This window comes from Protopterus annectens, chromosome 2.part0 (assembly GCF_019279795.1).
Source record: "Protopterus annectens isolate FY-2018-M chromosome 2.part0, PAN1.0, whole genome shotgun sequence".
Taxonomy (NCBI): domain Eukaryota; kingdom Metazoa; phylum Chordata; order Ceratodontiformes; family Protopteridae; genus Protopterus; species Protopterus annectens.
In genome coordinates, this window is record NC_056728.1 from 1,055,420,603 (window position 1) to 1,055,436,998 (window position 16,396).

Below are 16,396 nucleotides of genomic sequence, written 5' to 3' on the forward strand. Positions count from 1 at the left end.
ATTCACTATCTCCCATACAATCTTTAGGATTATTTATGATGACTGCTAATTAGGAGCTTTGTTTGCTATGGATAGTTGGTTTGTTCCAGAGTATGGGATGTCTCTGAGATAGGAATCTATCCCTACAGCATGTGCTGTTTATTGTGGTCAAAAGGTTTGGGTCCCTAGAGCGTGTAGCTCATAGAGATTGTGATCTGTTTACGTGCAGCTTGTCCAACAGCTCTGGGTTTGACATAGCTTAGTATGTTAGGCAGAGGTCACCTCTGGGTAGGTGGTATGCGACACAGTCTAGTTGTGGGTTTGTGAGATGGTCTGCATAGGGCATCTGTTTGAGGCTGGTATTACTCTTTGTGAGGTATGTCTGTGTTGTTTCCGGTTGATGTAGATGTCTTGTGAGGTACATACCACATGGGACAGTGTACTCTATAATGGGCTTTATGTGTGATGAGTAGAGGGGAACACTGACCTATATTTCCCTGGTGACACACCTTTTGTGATGAGGTGTGCCAGGTAGACAGATTACATGACTAGTGTGGCACTGTGATTATCAAAGGGGAGTCTACTGTCAACCTGTGTCCCATGGTCTCTTATCACACTTTCGGTGTTAAGTAGACTACCACCTATATGGTAGTTCATGGGTACGGAGTTTTTGCCAGAAGGGATGCCAATGCAGTTTCAACATTGAGCTTGAGTCCATGGCTTTGTCACCAGGCATCTGTCTCAGTAAATATGACCCTGTCTCTCTCTCTATACACACACACACACATATATATATATATATATATATATATATATATATATATATATATATATATATATATATATATATTTATATACATGCACACATAAATATAAACATCCATTGGTGTACATATAGATATACATAGAGGCACATATACGGTCCACCTTTCATGGTGAGAATATCAATTATGCAAAGGTTGCGAGGTATACTGTTATGTAATAATATTGCACAGTGTTGTGCGGAATGCATTGAAGGTGTTCTTAGCACATGTAGCTTTAGCAGGCCTTACTGGCTGCAACACTGCAAACCTGACAAATCATATCCACAGCATTTAACCACCACATGTCCTATACCAGCACGGTATGCTGTCTTGTTTGCCACACACTACAACCTACATAAAAATATGCACATAACAACCTTCAACAACATATATATGTCCACCCTTCACAAACCATTGCAATATGTCCCTTGCTCTATGCACATGTACAGATGCTAATGTATCTGACACAGACAGATCTCTCCATATGTGTGTGCCATACACACACAGAAGTTCCACACCGTTGTAAGTCCGTGGACCTCACGGCTGACCTGTTGGGCCTTGCTGCAACATGAACAGGTGTCACATATGAGCACACAGTAATATTAGAGGGTGTATATTTAGCTGCAAATGCTAGATGAGCATACTAGTCTGGTACAGCTGTTGCCAATGCTAAGCTACATGTTAATATGACTATCATGCATTTGTTACTCTGTCACATCCATGTTTATATAATTGTATGCGCTACGCCCCCAAGCAGACATTGTACACACTACTGTACAGAACACAGATAACATGGATCAGATGTTTGACATTTAATGCTGAACTACATATGTCACAGTCATATCCCACTGCACACAGCTACACACTGATTTCTCCATAGCAGTAGTTATGCAGGGCATCTGTGCATAGATATGTACTGCTGCCACATATGGATGATTCATAGTATGTAGAGTACTCTTCAAAAACATCTACTGCATGCCAATAAATACATATCTGTTACATACCTTTCCTTTGTATGTGTTTGTATTTGTAAGTTCCGTGTGTGTAGTATTTTTATTTATTTATATCTAATATTTTTTTATATATTTTTTTTATATCTTGATTTTTTTGTTGTTGTTGCTGTTGCTGCTGTTGTTGTTGGTGTCTGTCTGTCGGTCTGTCTGTCTGTGTCCCTGTGTCTCTCTCTCTCTCACTCTCACTCTCTTTCTCCGTGGCTACAATGAAATGATTATATGTGTGGACAGCAAGTACAGCCTGCTTTTATAGGTATCTGCACATGTGCATGTGATGGCCTCTGCACCAATTGGTGGCCACCATTTGGTAATTGCATGCAGCCTGCTGTGTGGTAATTGCAGTACTCACTGTCATAGCAACCCAATGCTATAAATTGCTAGGTCAGGTAGGCATAGGCCTTTTAGCTTTCCAAAGTGGGGCCCGTGCTTGTTTGCTGTGGACACCGTAGTGTAAGTCAGAAGGTTGGTATACTTCTTATATCTGAAGGTAGGGTTGTAGCCAGTGATTTGAATGTTGTACTCAGACCTGAATGTTGCCACTTCCAGTGCACAGTTGACAGTGTAGAATTGTACTCACCCCTACAAATGCTAACACAAGATACATGGGAGTATTTAGTTTATTTTCTACTTATACAATTAGCTGCCATACATATGTAGTTATTGAGATGTTTTCATTTGGCACATGAACTGTTTGGGAATTGCTATACTGTTGATATTAATGTACTCACTTCTGCACAGTTTGTGCTTTTTATTTTGTTGACATTATCACAGGATGCTCATGAAAACTGGACAATTCCAGTACTGAGTATGCCTACCTACATCCTTGCTGGACCCTGAACACACAGGTATTTTGTACATTTGAGTGGGGATTGTCCTGCTATGATACTGTGTGAGGGTTGTAAAGTGCTGCTGTAACATTATTTACTGCTAGAATGGCTGGTTCTGTTATCACAGTCATGTAATGCAATTCCACAACAACTGTTGTTAAAGTTCCACAGAACAGGTTTTGTGTTATGGCATTACTATCTTTCCTTTACATTCACTCATTCTGATGCATATTTTAGCAACAACCTGCTATATATCTACTGTGGCTTAGTGGTACTTCATGCAGTTTAGTGTGTCCAAGTTCCGGGGTTGGAGACTGACAGTGGTATTTTATTTTGCTGCTGAGCAGAACACTGGCCCTCACATACAGGTTGACTAAGGCACTTTTAAGCAGTTGTAAGTGGGTTTGCACGGGTTTGCGTGACGCTTAGCAATACTTAGCTAAACGCACACATGTGCACACTCGCGCAAACCCGCTAATGACTGCTTAAAAGTGCTTGCTCCCGCTAACCCCCGCGCTAATTTCTTTGAAAGAAAAGAAAATGGGGAGATAGGAAAGTGGTGAAAAAGGGGCACAAAGAGGGAAAGACAGTAGGGAAAACAAATAGGGATGTGCAGGGCAGGTGTAGAGAAGTTGCATAGCTGCCCATTTCTTTAACAGCAGCAGCTGTGCATATACTAGTAATTTGGAGGGAAATTTGAAACCTTCCACCCCTGAGAGAGGGGTGAGGACAACTACGTATGTTGTACTGCCAATTAAATTTCAGTTTCTGTGTCCAGTGGACATTTGTGCAAAATGGGCAGTTATGTATGGGGCGTAATTTTTTTCTGGGAGCAGATTGCCCATTTTTTTTTTTTACAGGTGAGAGTGGAATGTGGGGTAGGGGAAGTAGGTATATTTGGGGAGGTAGGTTGGGGAGGTAAACAGACAAGACAAACAAGACACATACAGGGGCAAAATATGACACATGGGGTGGGTGAACACCATTGATGGGGACGGATGTTTGGAAATCGCAAGCTCATGAGCCCACAGATGGCAACAGTGAAACTGAGATTCCCACCCATGGGCAGTCACCACTGCACCTTCACAGCCCAGAGGGTGGCTGTGCTGGGGGCTGCATAGGAGGAGCAGGCTCACATGTGAGTCGCGCCACTCTCACCTCGAGCTGGCGTAGAGGATCAGCGACTGAATGCTGGATCTCCCTAAGCACCACAGCCTGAACTTTTCAGAGGGTGATAGGTGGCCGTCCTCCAGCCAAGCTTGCACGGGGGGATGAGCCCCATCCCCTGCAGCACTTCCACCCAAAGGTGGCACAGAGCCAATGGAGGAGGAGGTCCCAGTCTGGGCACCAGACCTGCTGGTGCCAGGTGCCATCGCCAGCTGAGGTGGGACAGGTGGGTCCGCTGGACCGGCCTTCCCATACATTCTATGTTTAGGAGGTTTAATGACAATATGGGTTGGTAACAGCCAACAGCATTCCAAATTAGTTGTAACAGCATGCAGTAATATTCCCATTAACCCAACACACCAGAGTTCCAACAGTTGAACAGCGAGCATAACACATGCATATATAGAATAACAGAGGACATTCCAACAGCATGCAGGATTGATAGGTGGTAACAGGCCACCAAGATTGTGGTATTTGAACAGGGCACATGCATCAAAGTAAATGCAGGTATTTATAAACCAATAGGACATATGTCCCAACAAATGTTTTGAGTTTAGACATACCCATTGAGGTGTAGAATTGCATTGTTTATGCACATACAGTAGGGTGTAAAAAGATACCTCCATTAACATCTTATATGTATTTATAGTTTACACTACATTCCTATTGACTGCAGGTGTATATCCCCTACATGGATTATTACACTAGGCAAAGTCCATTACATTGTGAAATGGGTTTGGCTAGTTCCTTATATACCTGACCTGTATCTGACATACAAACTGTCCAGGATGCAGATGTTACTGTTACGTATTTATATATTTTTTTATATTTATATATCTACATATCTGGATGTGTTCAGGTGACATTATCAGTTATATTTCTACAGCCTCCTACAATTCTGGCAGCACACTGACATTTCTGGGGATCACATTAACAAGCTACCCGTGTGCCAGATTTACCTATGCATGCCAAACCATTAACCAACAGTTGAGGACTGTATATATGCTTCCCAGCTACTGACACTCCCTTCTTCCACTTTATATGGGCCTGGCCAAGTGTGGGTTGACAGTGCTTAATACAACAGTACTGTTTATATAATGCAAGAGTACAACAACATTTTGAAGTAAGTGACACAGACACACTCCAGGAATTATACCTTTATTAATTACATTACACACTTTTCTGGAGACTCTCTCATTTATTTGATATTACAGTGCATGCAGAGGACTTATTCAAGATGTATTATACCTTTATTAATGGGTTACAACACCCTTTTTCAGGCTCTCTCACTTATTTTATATCACAGTACATGCAGATAAATTATTCAGGACTTATTATACCTTTATTAATGGGTTACAACACTCATTTTCAGGCTCTCTCACTTATTTTATATAACAGTACATGCAGAGGAATTATTCAGGGCTTATTATGCCTTTATTATTAGGCTACAACACTTTTTTTCAGGCTCTCTCACTTATTTTATATAACAATACATGCAGAATAATTACTAACTTGCCTGGTGGCACAGCCTTAGCAGCCTATCTGCATAGGCTTGCTAATTCGCAGCACGGACACCTGCAGCTATGAAGTAAATGAAGGGATATTGAGACATACCTGTCCATTACATAGACTACAATAGCAATTCTTACATATTCCATTCCATGGCTACCTACTCAGTAGTGGGGCATTGTCATTTCCACAGGACTCCTGTATCCATTGGTTCAGTTGGTCCTGCTTCCATCTCTTCAGGTCTGCATGGTGGTGTCTGACCTGCTCACCAGTCTGAGGGATGCCTGTGGCACTAGTGAGATCATGTGCTAGATGGTTCCAAGCTTCCGCTTTGTACTCCATGCCTTGGAACTGGCCCTGCAGGAGTCTTGCATCATGATGATGGACGAGGAGCCAAACCATCAGTTTTGACTCCTCAATGCCCCACTGTTGCGCTCGAAAATGAGAGCCCTCTCCAGCACCAGCCATTCTGACTGCAGATGGAAGCTACAACCAGTTATGGCGATTATTCCCACCTATGGGGCTTAAATATGCCTCATTTCCCACACTTATTTGTGATTGGCCAGTTTTGAAAATTCTCAGCTGAGTGCACACCTGCTTAGCATTGAGTAAACTTTCATTAATATGTATAGTATATATGTGTGTATATATATATATATATATATATATATATATATATATATATATATATATATATATATATATATATATATATATATATATATGTATAGTGCATGAACAGCAAAAGCTGCCATAGCTTAGTGATTCTGTACTGTGATTATGGGGCACAGTATCCCGAGTTCGAAGCATGTCATTGCTTTTTACTACTGGCCTGACCGACTAGGAGGTGTGGCTATGTTTAACCAACTTTGATCCACTTTGCCCAACGTTGTTCTACGTTGCTCTATGTTGCCCGACGTTGTGCTAGTTGGCACGGTGTGCAGCTCCGCACAAACATGTTTTATTTGCGCTAGTTGGCGCAATGCTCAGTTATGCGCAAAGCCATTGTGCTAGTTAAAGCAGTGCTTAGCTATGGGCAATTATTCTTAAATGTGCTTAATACTGGTAAACGTTGCTTAGCAGTGGTTCACATTGCTTAAGATAGGTTACTTATGCATTCATTAATATGCATGACCGTTTCCCCTTCTTACATATATTTAAAATATCGTTCACTACTACATAGGCCATTTCAATGCATTTTATTAAAATTTAAAAGGTAAATGTCAGGAATTATTTTTATGGACAGATTTCCTACAGAAAATGGAAAGGGGAGTGGTGGGACTCGTACCGGGAATGCCTCCTCTTTGTGCGAAGGCTCTACCACTATGCTACTGCTATTTGGCTTAATTTGCATATAAGTGGTTTATTATCCTCTTTGATGTCGAAACTGCTAACTGTAGCTAAGCAATGGGCACACACGATCACACACGTGCAAATATGGGCAGCTATATCGGGAATAATAAAAAAAAATTGATTTACATTTTATTTCATTTGTACAGGGGTTTTGAATGTGGGTGAGTGTAGTGTTGGGGGTATACACATTTGAGCGGACTCGCTGATATCTGCTGACATTTGCAGATTTAGGCACTTGCAGGGGCGTGGATATTTGGACTGCTCAGCAGTCTGACAGGCTCCCTGCACTCCTACATGGTCCGTGTTAGCCTTAGAGTTGAGTCAGCGCGCCCTCATGAATATGCATGGCGCGCTGACGTCATACTCTTAGGCTGCCGTTTCTGTGTGAGACTTAGTCTTACATGAAGGATTACCGAATCCTCCCAGATATATATATATATATATATATATATATATATATATATATATATGTAGTATTGGTTTAGATATGGATATAATTACACACACACATACATCTAGATGTTGCTATACATTCTCTGTACTGTTGCATGACTGGGCTGGATGTTATGTTAATGACAACATCAGAGATATGTATATTTGGCATGGCTTAGTGTTAAATCACTTTGGGTATGGTGTACATGGTCTTGGGTTTGAGCCTTGCAGAAGCTGTTGATTTTGTTGCTGGGTAGAACATGGGCCGTTGGATACTGACTGATTACAGCACTTTAAAGCAGTGCATCTTCATTAGACAATAATTTAGTTATCAGGAGGGGAACCTGTAGTGCTGTGTGTACACCAGGGTTGTGTGTTTCCCGTATAGCTGAATTAGACATTCCTATTAGATTTCGTGTGCATACCAGGCAACCTTGTGTGCCACTTATGCTTTGCGATACCTATAAATAAAATCGTTAATGTAAACAAAGTCACACGTGACGTCTATTATTAACAGGGAAACGTTTGTCCCATGCGGGAAAACCCAAAAATTGGGTATTCTACTTTCCTCTAAAAGCATGGCTGCAAAGGTACGCATGGCTATGTGCATGGACTACAGCATGTGGCAGACCTAGGATACTTGGGTTGGGACAAAGTACAGGATGAGTCCCGAGGGGAGGAGGAGTGGAGGGTGGACAATATGTGGTGGTGTAGTAGCTACGGGCTGGTAACCAGGGAAGGGATAGTAACTGCATGTGTGCAATAGTGGGGGGGGGGGGGAACTGTGGGTAAAGTAAATATGGGTCGAGGAGAGGCTGGGTTGGATGGGCCTGCACTGGTCGGCCCGCCTAGTGAGTGGGGGAGAGGGGAATGTGATATAAACATGTGAAATATAAAAGAAGACTAATTTAAATCCCTATTTAAATGAAACACTTACAATAAAATAAACTTGGTAGTGTATTGCAGGTCGGACGTGTTTGGCTGGGGGGGTATGCCAATTTGTACAAGACGTATTGTTTGGGGCCTCTCAATCCCATTAACAGTGCATGTGGACATATATGTTTCTGTTAATCTACCATTGCTATCTACAGATGCCTGGCCATATATACCTATATGAGTATATATTTGCTTACATATCAATAACTATGTCCGTCTATACCTAGGGAGATATATATCTGTGTACATATATGTAACTTGCTGTGTATATGTGGACATATATGTGTTGACATATATATGTGTAGATGGCATTGGCATGTATATATGTTCATATATTTATATATATATATATATATATGTATATATTACTGGATATATATATATATATATACATATATATATATATATATATAAAACTACATATATAGATATGTTGTATCTGTTTAGATATGAATATATATACACACACACACATACATCTAGATGTAGGTATACATTCTCTGTACTGTTGCATGACTGTGCTGGATGTTGTTTCTGAAAACATCAGATTTGCGTATATCTGGCATGGCTTGCTGGTAAATAACTTTGTGTATAGTGTGCATGGTCCTGGGTTTGAACCTTGTAGAGACTGTTTATTTTGTGGCTGGGCAGAACACAGGCCATTGGATACAGAGTGATTAAGGCACTTTAAAGCAGTTGTACATGGGTTTGCACGTAGCTAAGCACTGCTAACTTCCAGTTACAGTTTCACATACTCAGTTAGCTTCCATATTGCTTAATCTGTGTAGGCAGTGCTTACCCCCACGCAAACACTCATAAACATGCTTACTAGTGCTTACATATGCTTGCTACTGCTTAGCTGTGCTTACACCTGGTTACTAGTGCCTTATTCATTATGACATTGCTACTTCACATGCGCATTTCCTGCAGTACTCTAGTTCATACATATGTATTATTTAGTGCGTTTTGCAACAAAACTATTGGTTATAACATGCTTTGCCATGTAAAATAGACTGTGCTGCAGTGGGACTCGAAATGGGATTGACTGCTCATGAGGCAAACGCCCTACCCAGTACAGTATTGCTGTACTGCATCATTTGCATATACCTTGCTTTTTATCCTCTTTTTGCTATTTAAGCTGCATTAACCATAACTAAGTGATGGGCAAACCCACACACCTACAGCTAACTTCGTCTGTTTCATTACAAATAAATATTTCTTTTTATTTTCTTTATTCACTATTGCTCTTATACATGTGGGGGGAATGTTGCTGGGGGTATGCGTACATCTATGGGCAGTCTCGCTCATTGTTTACTACCTTTCTGCAGTCCTTCATTGCAGGGGGCGTGTAGAGCTCTCAGACACACCACCTGCAGTTGTACGCACTCCGTGTAAGCCTAGGAGCTCAGCCAGCGCACCTTCATTAATATTTATGGCACGCTGCGGTCATCCTCCTTCACGGGTTCTTCCGTGCAGGACTAATCTAGTCCTGCATGGTAGATTTGTGAATCTGGGGGATATTGTGAATAATTGCAATGTGATCTCTACACGGGATTCAGAAATATTATTTTGCTAGATTCAGCTCAGTTACACCTTGTAGCACAGAATTTCACATCTGTTAGGTACATTTACTGAAGTAAATACTCTTCCTATTTTTTTTGGTGGGGGGGCACAATAATGCCAGGTGTGTTTCATCTACCTAAGGTAGCCTAAACTGCATTTTCAATGTTTTTCCTTAAGTACTGAACTGTGTTTGTACAATACCTAGAGGAGAGCAAATGTACCTGAAAATAAAAAAGTAAATATTAGGAATAATGGCAAAGTGTTCTGTAAACAGGATTCAGACAATGTTTTGTGTGCCTTATTCCTCTCAGTTAACTTCAGTTATACCTGGTACCATAGGTTCATAGATTAGTACTAAGCTAACTGCCCTTGCGAGCCATTTTAAGCCTAGCCAGTTGTCCCTTGTGAGACTCAAACCCTGCACCTTGTGTTTGTAAGACAAACACCTTAACCATTAGGCCACCCTTTCAACCCCAGAGAGTTTGACATCTGTCAGGTGCATTTACTAAAGTAATCCTGTTATGGTGGCCCATGCAGTGAAGCCAGGCATGTTTGAGCTACCCAACACAGCCTAAACTTAATTGTTCACTTTTTCCTTAAGTAGTGAACAGTGTTTGCACAATACCAAGTAGATTGCAAATGTACCTTAAAATGATAACAAAACAGAAAAATAAACATTGTGCATAATGGCAAATTGTTCTGTAAATAGCATTGCTTTTAATTGTTTAAATTGTTTTAATTGATTAATTGAGCTGCTTATATAAGGGGAGGTCTACTGTGACTTTTATACAAGGATCTGAAGAAGCTGTAATGGTGAAAGCACTCATCCGTATGTTATAAGTGCACATTCTTGGAATTAAATTTGGAGTTTTGTTCTTACTTCTGCTGTACTCCGCTTCCTTTGTGACTTACATTATATCTACCTCACGGAACTACAGCGTTTGCTTGCTGAGCAGTGGATTTTACTTTACTTTAGAATTTGAACAGTGTTTTATTTCTGTCGATCTACTTCAGTTACACCTTGTACCAAACAATTTGACATCTTTCTGGAGTATTTACAGAAGTAAGTACTCTCTTTGTTGTGGGGGGGGGGCTACACAACTACACCAAGTATATTTCAGCTACCTAAGACAGCCTAAACTAAATTTTCATGTTTTCTCTTGGGTAGTAAACTCTGTTTGCATGCTGTCAAGCAGAGAAGAAATAGAAAAGACATTCGAAGAGTAATATATGTTAGAGAAATTACAGAAGTGAATGAAAAGCAATAGATGGGTATATGTAGCAATGACTAGAGCAATAAGTGCTTCAAGTGAAAAATGCTTGCTTCTCGCATCTCCTTTCAACATCAGATATTCTTTGTGGAAAACATTATCAGAAGTGTAGTTAATGACAAATTATGTTAAAGTGGATAGACTAATGATCACATGTTGTTAGCAATAGTGGCAACAGTGTTTTTTAAACAACAACACTATGGTATCACAAAACATGATGGAACTTTTCTTTGAAGCTTTTCTCCCTGGGCCTCTGCTGAAAATGGATATGCATGCAGTCGGATTATCCTGATCAACAAATGTAAAATAAAATAAAAAAATGCTGCTGCACCATCTGTAGTGAGGACGCTCGGCGCAAGGCTAAAACCGTCCTTGCGCTGAGCTTCTTGAATCCTGGGGAGTGCGTTTACCTGCTTTATACACTCTTTTTGTTTTACTGAAATTCATCAGTGTTATGAAATACATTTAGAATTGCTTACTGCCTTATAGAGATAAGCTCATCACTGGAAGAGTGGGCAGAGCTGTGTGACATGACAGAAGGTTATGCAAACGGATACAACATACTATATGAGGTTAAAAGTATTAAATGCATTATTTATTTTTTCCTAAAAAACAAGATCTGCACATTAATAGTCTCATAAATTACAGAATAATCTGATTAAATTACAATGGCTAAAAAAAGTATCTGATATTTTAATATATATTTTATAATATGCATGCATAACTAATGATTATTTTTGAATTTTCACTCATATGTAGCAGAATGTTTACACATAGCTATTTTGTTCTCTTTTTCTTCCACTTTCATATTGTTAAATTCTACGTTCTAGCCTGATTTTAGAAAGACTGTATTATCAGTGTTACCACCTGACTCTTTGGGCAGTTGTGTTCTGCAAAAAAAAAAAACTAAAAATAGCAAATGTCCTGAGATTGTAAGACAAAAAATGTGCATATGTTTTTGGTTATTTTGCATCTGAAACACCTAATTGCTATTAGAAATAGCATAAACAACTCAAATGCAGCAAGAAAAAGCTTTTATTTTTCAAAAACAAACAAAAATAAAAGTTCTGTTGTTTGCACTTGCTGTGGTGTGGGTATGTTTTGTCCTGGAAAATCTCATGTTTCTACAAAAAATGTTCCACTTTGGGCATTTGAAAAGGTGGCAACCCTGTGTATTTTATATATAATCTTAAATTCTCAGGCAACCTGAGAGATATAAAATGTGATCATTAGCTGACACTTAGGCTGATCATAAGCATTCTCGGGTTTCTGCTGTTTTCAAAGGCAGCAACCTTAGTATTTTAACTCCAGATTACTTGTTCAGGCTCTTTAATTAAATAACGTTTTGAAGCAACTGATTTTCTTAGCTGTATGCTAGTACATAGTAATTAAAGCAAGAATGCATATGCTTTAGACATTCGGCTAGGGTTATTGATGTAATGTGGCTAACATCTGTCATGCAATATAGTGACTATTAATGGAACTTGAGCAGTCTTGAGAAAGCTAATAATGAAAGCATCGGGGAGAGTCATACATTGAAAGTACGAGCTGTTGATAGCCTGTTTCTTGTTGTCCAGGGTTTTATTCACAGTATTTACAGTTGCTAAGCATTCAGTTTACAAAGAAAATGCTGGTTGGTTGCAAAGATGAGACGTTTAACTAACAATATGAAGAAAGGTATAATGGTAGGAGGCTTTAACTCTATATTTAAATAAATTACACCAGTGGAATTAACAAGCCTAGAAATTAAGATGAAAACAAAGAAACAACTAAAGAAAATAATTACTGGATAAAACTGAACTCATTAATGGATCAATATATTAATGTTCTATTATAAGTGTATGACTGTTTAATGAATTGTATTAATGGATATAGAAATAATTGATAAAGACACTTGTATAACTAGTTATTTGTTTTCCTGCATAAATGTATTTATTGCTTTATTTAAAAGGTCAAGAAAGAAAGAAAAAAAGAAAGAAATTCTAGAAAAATGTATTTATTCACAAATACTTAAACAGATAAGCAAACAAAAGGCACAGTTATTGGCCTAATCATGGAACTGAAGCTGCCTACTGGGAGTACATTCATAACCAACTAGATCATGATGAAACTTTTCAATTGACTTTGATGGACATCTGTAAAGAATTAAAACCTGTTAACAATAAAATGTTTCTTATAATTCACAATTATAGGTCCCCTGCTTATGATAAGGAGCTCCTTTTTTAACCTAAATGGTAAGATTTAAACAGTAAATGGCACTAATTCAGGCACCAGTTGCTCATTATCTTATGTACTCTTACAAGTGTGCCAGTTTGGCTAATACTTCTTCTTCTTCTTTCGGCATTTCCTGGTTAGGGGTCACCACAGCGGATCTCCTGTCTGCTCATGATTGGCAGTAAAGTTTTATAGTGTCGCTTTGCCAGCACAATCTTCCACAGAAGGCACCCAGTTTGGCTAATACTAATGCAGCAAAATACAAACACAGTCTTCTAATGGGCAGTTACTACAAATCACAAGATAGCACCGTAAAAACTTTCCCAGAACAGAATGATTTTCTGGGGTCTATATTATATGAAAGAGAGTTCATATAAGTGAATGCTCTAATGAGGAAAACTCTTGGACATCGAGGTGCGTGTTGTGGGATTGCAGTACAGTGAAGTTTGGAGATTTTGCCCTTTCCTCACGGTAGTGCAATCTCAGAGTTGTTATATATATTTAGCGGGTGGTCGACCCCACAATATTGTTTTTTTATGTCTGGGATTTTTTCTCATTGAGTGTTCGCTTATATGAACTTTCGTTCATATAATATAGACCCAGTTTTCTGATATATTTGAAAAAAAGCTTTAACAGGTACAATGAAATTTTGGTTCTGGTGTGAATTAGTACCTTATTACTACTATTGAAAAATGTGTTTCAGCAACTTTATTATATGTGTGTCAACATTTAGATTATCTGCAATATCATCTTTCTAAAGGTGGCAAGTTAATATATAGTATTTGCCCTTTTCAGACCCCTGACTGTTATATGCTAGTTATAGCAATGGAATTTGAGTGCAATATTCTCTCTGAAAAACTCTAAAATGTTATTTGTTAAACCATTTATGTCTCTGCAGCTGATGTTCTACATGAATAGGTCATGCTTACAGTTATTAGCTATTTAACATCAATAGCATATATATCATATAGAGTTATGCCATTTTCTGATATTTTATTTAGGTTTTGGCCATACTTACATTTTACTGTAGTGTTCCACAGTTGCTGTCATATGATACCAATGCATCAATTTGATATCTATATTTTTAGATGATCCTTGCAACCAATACTGTACATGTTTAGTATTTCTTGTGTTATAGAAAATTAATATTGTTTCATTTCACACAGTTCTGAATTATATTATATGCTGTCTCATGTCACAATGAAGAAGATAACCATCTTTCTATCTCCCTATATATATATATATATATATATATATATATATATATATATATACATATATATATATATATATATATATATATATATACATATATATATATATATATATATATATATATATATATATACATATATATATATATATATATATATTTGAGTATGTACAGTTTCCTGGCATATATAGATATATATGCGTATATATATATATATATATCTATATATATATATATACATATATATATATATATATATATATATATATATATATACATATATATATATATATATATATATATATATATATATATATACACACACACACATATATATATCTACTTTAGTAGATCAAACATTTACTAGTTCGAACCACATATGGCCGAGACCATATGTTCGAACTTGTAAAAGTTCGAACATTGACGTAAAACCACATAAAACCAAAAAAACACAAAACTAAACGTCTATAGTAGTGGGGCTACACCCCCCTGCACCCCTCTTACTTAAATATACCAACAAATGGGAAATCTTCCCTTTCCACTCTGTACAAAAATCTCTATTCGGTCAGATCTGACTTTTATAAGTTTGAACATATGGTCTCAGCCATATGTGGTTCGAACTTATAAACATTCGATCTACTGAAGGGGACCCATATATATATATATATATATATGTTTACTATCATAATTCCGAGAAAAAAAAAAAAGTGTACTTATTACCGAAGTGTTTCGCCAAAAGTACACAATACCGAATGTTCCTAATGTTGGAAAACAGCTGTTAATGTCAAAAATGTCGCTCACAACATTTTTGATACTTAACAGCAATCCCACCCTTTCCTTAACTCCCTAACTAGCTAGCCTAAAAATCCCGTTTATGCAGGGGGAAGCCCCCCTGCACCCCCACACACCCCCTAACTTAATATTCCAACTCCAAGATCGCACTACAGTGAGGAAAGGGATGTATTTCCCTAACTGCACTGTACCAAGATCCCTTTACATGAATGAATGTTATAACTGCGAATGCACAGTCCATTCACAATTATACCGTTCGCTCACGTAACCTGCCAAAATATGAAGTATTTGTACATCTGTTGTTCGAATACTTCATAACCGTGCAATTGCTAAACCATATATATATATATATATATATATATATATATATATATATATATATATATATATATATATATATATATATATATATATATATATATATATGGTTCTACCTGACATAACCGACACTGCAAAACACCGACAACACAAACATCGACACCACATAATCGACAAACCATAAACACGAAACCTCACATGCCCGACAATCAAATAACTGACGGTCCACAAACACGAAACCTCATACGCTGCACACACCACAATAACAACAATCAACTAACAAAACACATCCCCTGTCCAAAAACCACACACACAACACAAGCACACCAAAATCCTCACAAACCCACACTAAACCTCACATACACAACTATCTACAACTCTAACCCAAACCCTTACCCTAAGGTCCGTCACTATCACACATTTAGCTAACCTGCGCCCTAACCCTAACTCACTTAAACCGCCCCTAACCCAAAAAATACTACTACCGCACACTTACCTAACATGGGCCCTAACCCTAACTCACTTAACCCGCCCCTAACCCAAACACTATCACTACCGCAAACTTACCTAACCCGCACACTGACCCTAAATCACTAAACCCACCCCTATCCCCACAGACCGTCAATATCCACACTTAGCTTACTCGCACCCTAACGTCCGTCACCACCACATACTTACACAGCCTTTTTCCAAGTCAGTATCCTCGGCGTCGGTGTTGTGATCCGTAGCGTCGGTCTTCCGGATTGTCGATCTTCTGGTGCTCGCAAATTCATTGTCGGTGAAATCAGCTGTTGGCTATCTCAGGTAGAACCATATATATATATATATATATATATATATATATATATATATATATATATATAGATAGATAGATAAATTAAGGGTGTAGTGGTTAAGCCCCCCCCCCCCGTAAAACATTTGTTTTCTGTATTTTTTTAATCAGTTACAAAAGGAAACTAAAGAAAGACGACTTAAAGTATTAAACAAAATAATTTTGACAGTCAGT